The sequence below is a fragment of the Schistocerca nitens genome, chromosome 5 (assembly GCF_023898315.1).
Source record: "Schistocerca nitens isolate TAMUIC-IGC-003100 chromosome 5, iqSchNite1.1, whole genome shotgun sequence".
In the NCBI taxonomy this organism is placed as follows: domain Eukaryota; kingdom Metazoa; phylum Arthropoda; class Insecta; order Orthoptera; family Acrididae; genus Schistocerca; species Schistocerca nitens.
In genome coordinates, this window is record NC_064618.1 from 751,439,851 (window position 1) to 751,446,562 (window position 6,712).

At 45.5% G+C, this 6,712-nt stretch overlaps 1 pseudogene; it reads left to right on the forward strand.

Annotated features, from left to right (window-relative positions):
• Window positions 1-202: 202 nt before the first annotated feature.
• On the forward strand, window positions 203-1,483 carry LOC126260695 (retinoblastoma-binding protein 5 homolog; annotated as a pseudogene).
• The last annotated feature ends 5,229 nt before the right edge of the window (window positions 1,484-6,712 follow it).

The following is a 6,712-nucleotide window of genomic DNA, read 5'->3' on the forward strand; positions in this document are numbered from 1 at the left end:
CACTACAAGAACCAAATAAAGCTGAGCACATTGCAGACACTAGGACCATTAACTAGTTCCACAAGTTATCTCCGGAACGGCCCCTTCAGTGGCAAGTAAACGGCAACTGATTTGCTGAACGTGCAATCCACTCGTGGAACTGAGCCAAGCTAGCACTGCGACACTACGTACTCCACTAAGCTTGGCGGAATCCAGCCGGCAAATGCAACCGCCCGCCCTCTCTGGACACCACGCACAGCTGCTCCGCTTGCGGCTAGCTGCGCTGCGGCGAGATTCAAGCGGTATATTGTTTAAAGAAAAAGTGTCGACTTTGTAAGTGAGTGACAATGAATTTAGAATTACAATAATCTTTCAGACGAGACTGTCCGGAGTTCGGCGGCCAACACTTGAGCCTCCAACAAACGAGAGACATTGTTAGCAGTAGGACGTAACGACGGCCGTGTGGTAATATGGGACTTTTTGACTCGTGGAATTGTGAAAGTAAGAAGTGCCCATGTCTGTCCAGTTTGTTCCTTAAGTTGGTCACGGAATGGACATAAGCTGCTTAACGCTTTAGCAGACAATGATGTTTGCATCTGGGATGTTCTCTCAGGAGAATGTGACCAGAAGTACCGTCTTCTGTCACCATTCCTTAAGGTGCACTTCAGTTCACGTAAAGAAATAATGTTCTTTGTGTGCCTCATGAGACATGCAGCAGTACTTGATACTACAGATGGCTCGCATCAGAGATTCTGACATAAATATGGTGTCATCTTTTGACAGTCGTGGTCAACATGTACGTGCTGACAATGCACATAGAAAGGTTCTGGTTCTTTCAACACCAGGACTGGAACTTAAATCTTCATTCAAGGTCACTCAGAGTACAACCATTGCGACTGCTGTTAAAAGTACTGAATTTACTTGACGTAGAGATGGTTTCCTGGTGAACACTGCCGATCGTGTCATCAGAGACCATCACACCAAGGAAGTTTTGGCATATGGGATAGATGGCGAATCAGAACTCATTCAGAAATTACAGGACCTGGTCAACAAAACCATGTAGAAAAAAATGTAGTTTCTCTGGCGTTGCGGTGTACATCTGCCCTGGTTCTGACGTCAACAAGCATTGTATGTGTATGCGAGATAAGCGTAGGAAATCTTGTGAAAATGCTTCATGATAGTAAGGGAGAATTGCTACTAGATGTTGTGTGGCATTCAGTGCGTCCAGTCATTGCCTCGATATCAAATGGTGTTGGTCTCTGCTTGGGCTCAGAACCAAGTAGAAAACTGGTCAGCGTTTGCTCCAGATTTCAAGGAACTTGATGAAAATGTCGAGTATGAAGAATGTGAACCTGAATTTGATCTCATAGATGAAGAGAACTCTGGTGAACGTGTTCCAGAGAAACAAGAAAACAATCTTGAAAAATTCATCCACTTCTCAGTAATCGTGTCAAGGGATGGAATTGGTCGAGTGAGACTGGAAGACAGGAAACGAACAAAATGAAATTGCGATGTTAAGGACGGTCAGCATTGTTTCTATGAACTTCCAGGTCACTATCAACCAAATTTTTGCCCTGTGACCAAGCTGTTTGACAAGAATAGATGTAAGAGTTGCATTGCGGTCTCGGGGGGAAACAGTGAAAATGGCAGGTGAAAATGGCAGTCTTTGAGGCTGGAAAAGATGATAGATGTCATATGAAATCAGTGAGTTGAATTCTGCTCCAGGTAAGTTAGCATTATGATATTATCATTTGCATATGCTTATTATAGTAAATATTCAAATGTTTTATCTGACACTTTTCATCACACTCAACGTATAAAGATGTGTTTATAGTTACAGGCACTTAAATGTGATTTGCAGAGTATCCATGTAGATGTAGATGCATTTCAGTTACTAAAACCTGCTCAGTCATATTAGACTCTTCCGTCAAGGACTGTCGGTACATCCACTGTTTTTTGACAGTTGTATGTTTTGTTATTTTTTGTAACAGGTAACAAAAAGAAAGGAAGCAGCATATTGAAACTTAAGTAGCAACAGTCTTGATATATTTTACTGCTGTATATATAAAAAAGAAGTCTCCATTGTTAGCTGCAATAAAGTAAAGAAATGGCTCTGTTGTCTATCTCTATCTTCTTCCACTGTCTGTCTTCTCTCTAGAACCACCGTGCTAGCCTTTTTTGACTAGCTGCGCTTGAGTTTCTCTAATACACGAGCTGCGATTTAAGGCGAGATATCGGAATCCTGTCGAAGCTGGAGCAAAGTAGACCTCGCCACGGGTACAGAATGTTAATGGTTTTTCCTTGCACGGTCATGATAATACACTTTTAGAATGAAATCACTGCCGTCTGTACGTTTTTATTATTAATTTATTTCACTATCGCAATTTCGGCTGTAGAACAATTTTAAAGTACAAAGGTGAATAAAAGTACAAAGTTGTCTGTTCATTCGGCACTTTCACTTCTTCCATTTATATTTTGTTTTTAGAAGATCGCAACAGTTATCTTTGTAATAAATTACGCGTACCTGCTATATTCAGCTTCGATAGTTCAATATACCCCCTTGAGCATCGTCTTTGCATGGTCAATGAGGCGATTTCGTATCCTTAAGAAGCCAGTTTGTCTTTCGACCAGTGGGAAGTCTTCGTGGGTTAGAAGCCATGAATAGGTCTTTGTTTGGGATAACATTCGTTATTACGAGGGTTGCCCGGAAAGTAAAGCACCGAATATTTTGTCTCAGCCGAAAACAGAGCTATGAGTGCAAAACGTTACGTACGTATTATTGTATTACACTATTGGCCATTAAAATTGCTACACCACGAAGATGACATGCTACAGTCGCGAAATTTAACCGACAGGAAGAAGATGCTGTGATATGCAAATGATTAGCTTTTCAAAGCATTCAAACAAAGTTGGAACCGGTGGCGACACCTACAACGTCCTGACACGAGGAAAGTTTCCAACCGATTTCTCATACACAAACAGCAGTCGACCGGCGTTGTCTCGTGACACGTTGTTGTGATGCGTCGTGTAAGGAGGAGAAATGCGTACCATCACGTTTCCGACTTTGATAAAGGTCGGATTGTAGTCTATCGTGATTGCGGTTTATCGTATCGCGACATTGCTGCTTGAGTTGGTCGAGATCCAATGACTGTTAGAAGAATATGGAATCGGTGGGTTCAGGAGGGTAATACGGAACGCCGTGCTGGATCCCAACGGCCTCGTATCACTAGCAGTCGAGATGACAGGCAGCTTATCCGCATGGCTGTAACGGATCGTGCAGCCACGTCTCGATCCCTGAGTCAACACATGGGGACGTTTGTAAGACAACAACCATCTGCACGAACAGTTCGACGACGTTTGCAGCAGCAGGGACTATCAGCTCCATGTCTGCGGTTAGCCTTGACGCTGCATCACAGACAGGAGCGCCTGCGATGATGTACTCAACGACGAACCTGGGTGCACGAATGGCAAAACGTCATTTTCTCGGATGAATCCAGGTTCTGTTTACATGGTCGCATCCGTGTTTGGCGACTCTGCGGCGAACGCACATTGGAAGCGTGTATTCGTCATCGCCATACTGGCGTATCACCCGACGTGATGGTATGGGGTGCCATTGGTTACACGCCTCGCTCACCTCTTGTTCGCATTGGCGGCACTTTGAACAGTGGAACCGTGGTGTCACCGCCAGCCACCACACTTGCTAGGTGATAGCCTTTAAATTGGCCACAGGCCGTTAGTATACGTCGGACCCGCGTGTCGCCACTATCAGTGATTGCAGACCGAGCGCCGCCACACGGCGGGTCTAGTCTAGAGAGAGTCCCTAGCACTCGTCCTAGTTGTACAGCCGACTTTGCTAGCGATGATTTACTGACTAATACGCTCTCATTTGCAGAGACGGCAGTTTAGCATTGCCTTCAGCTACGTCATTTGCTACGACCTAGCAAGGCGCCATATTCTTCAAGAACGTATTCTGAACTGATAATATTGTGAATCATGTACCGTCAAGAGCGACGTTCATCATTAATGGATTAAAGTTAAGTATCAAACTAATTACGTCCGCTTTCTGAATTCTAATTCTTGCCATGTTCCAGACCTCACTTCAGTATAGTTCTTCCCTCCTCACGCCTGCCTGCGTGAGCTAAAACGCATGCATTTCGGCCTCCTCTAGTAACACGGTGTTGGCTCTTCTGCCAACACAACAGGAACTTACATTTCAGATGTGTTACGATCCGTGGCTCTACCCTTCATTCGATCCCTGCGAAACCCTACATTTCAGCAGGATAATGCACGACCGCATGTTGCAGGTCCTGTACAGGCCTTTCTGGATACAGAAAATGTTTGACTGCTGGCCTGGCCAGCACATTCTCCAGATCTCTCACCAATTGAAAACGTCTGGTCGATGGTGGCCGAGCAACTGCCTCGTCACAATACGCCATTCACTACTCTTGATGAACCGTGGTATCGTGTTGAAGCTGCATGGGCAGCTCTACCTGTACACGCCATCCAAGCTGTGTTTGACTCATTGCCTAGGCGTATCAAGGCCGTTATTACGGCCAGAGGTGGTTGTTCTGGGTACTGATTTCTCAGGATCTATGCACCCAAATTGCGTGGAAATGTGATCACATGTCAGTTCTAGTATAATATATTTGTCCAATGAATACCCGTTTATCATCTGCATTTCTTCTTAGTATAGCAATTTTAATGGCCAATAGTGTATTTCAAGTCTCCTGAGTGAGCGCGCCAAGTTTCCGTCACCTCCGACAGATACCGTAGTTGCAGGACAGTTTCAAAATGGCGTCTGTAGATGGTACGTTACCAGCAACGTGCCGTCATTGAATTTCTGTACGCCCCCGGTAGCTGAGTGGTCAGTGCGACAGAATGTCAATCCTAAGGGTCCGGGTTCGAGTCCCGGCTGGGTCGGAGATTTTCTCCAGTCAGGGACTGGGCGTTGTGTTGTCCTAAACATCATTGCCTGCAAGCAGTGTTATGCCTCTTCATTGATTCGCGATATGGTGGTGTTTCACGCACCAGACGAAGGTCTTCGGGGTGATATATTTTGAAGTCACAGAACTCGTCCCTCGACACCTGTCTGCCGATCATTCATGTGTTTGAAAAGTTTCGCCGGCTACAACCGCCTCGTCTTGATCTGGCTCTTTTCGCTGCTCGCCAGTTGCCTAGCACCGAGTGGGAGTCTCGTCGGTCCATTCCGTGACAGAAAGTCTTTCACCCGGTTTCCATTCTGTATGGTCGGAGTGCTCCCAACGACGAGCAAGGTCCATGGATTGCAGCTAAGTAGGCCATATGGCCATGGTGTGTCGGTTTTCAGAAACACAACGTAGATACCACGCTTCCTGCGGATGCACAGACTAGTCACGAATTCTCACTTCAGGACCTGGAAGCCTCGCATTCCATTGACGGTCAAGTATTCTCCGTTACTCCCATCATTTCATCCCCATAGACGCACAAGTCGCCGAATTGGCGTCAAATCGAAAGACATGCACCCGGCAAACAGTCTACCCGACGGGAAGCCCTAGTCACACGACATTTACATTTAATGAATTTCTCACTGCAGAGAAAGAAGCTGTGGGTAATATTCACATAGGTCCCTACGCTTTTGCAAAGTCTATGGAACATCTGCTCTCGCCAGAAGTACAGTTAGTCGCTGGGCACGGAGGGTGAGGTCGTCAGAAGACGGTTCGGCGGAGCTCCACGATCTGCAGCGCTCGGGGAGACCATCCACGGCTGTTACACCTGACACTCCTGACCTAGCCCCCTCGGACTTTCAATTGTTTGGCGCATTAAAGGATGCCATGCGTGGAAGACATTTTGACGAAAATGAGGAGGTGATTCACACAGTGAAGCACTGGTTTCGCCACCAGGACAAGGATTGGTACCGACAGGGCATGCACGCCTTTATTTCGCGCTGGAGGAAGGCCATAGAACGAGATGGAGATTACGTGGAAAAATAGGGTGTGTAGATAAAACACCATTATTTCTCATTAAGTTCAATAAACATTTGTTGAATAAAAACGCCGAGCATTACTCTCTGAACAAACCTCGTACCTGCTCTGCGTTCTGAACTCTAGGAGTCCTGTTCTGTGTCCCGCCTTGGGAGGAAGACACCGTTTGTCTGGTGGCGGTCCAACCTGTTGTGGAGATTCTACAGTGATGAAAGAATTGGGTAAGATAATTTCAATTATTTGCCACGGTGAAGCTCAGGTAAAGTGATTAGGTTGTTTAGTCATTGATTGTTGATGACTTTGAAACATCCCCTTAGAAAAATTAATGAATGACTGTGCTGATAAACCTCTTACATTATTTGCTTTTCAAACAGCTGAGCAGAACTGAACGTACTCAGACATTTCGCTCTTTACCTATTCTGATCAGCACTAAACTGACACACAATATTTTTAGCGCAGCGCAATCTGACTTTTAATAATCCCTACAAAAGAATGGCCCTGACTAACAATAACCTACACCTTTCATGAATCACTTACCTCACAAAAATCTTCGTTACGCAAACTACTGCAATACAAAGAGCGCCAATGTTGTTGTGGTCTTCAGTCCTGAGACTGGTTTGATGCAGCTCTCCATGCTACTCTATCCTGTGCAAGATTCTTCATCTCCCAGTATCTACAGGAGCCTACATCCTTCTGAATCTGCTTAGTGTATTCATCTCTTGGTCTCCCTCTATGATTTTTACCCTCCGCCCGCATCTCGTGGTCGTGCGGTA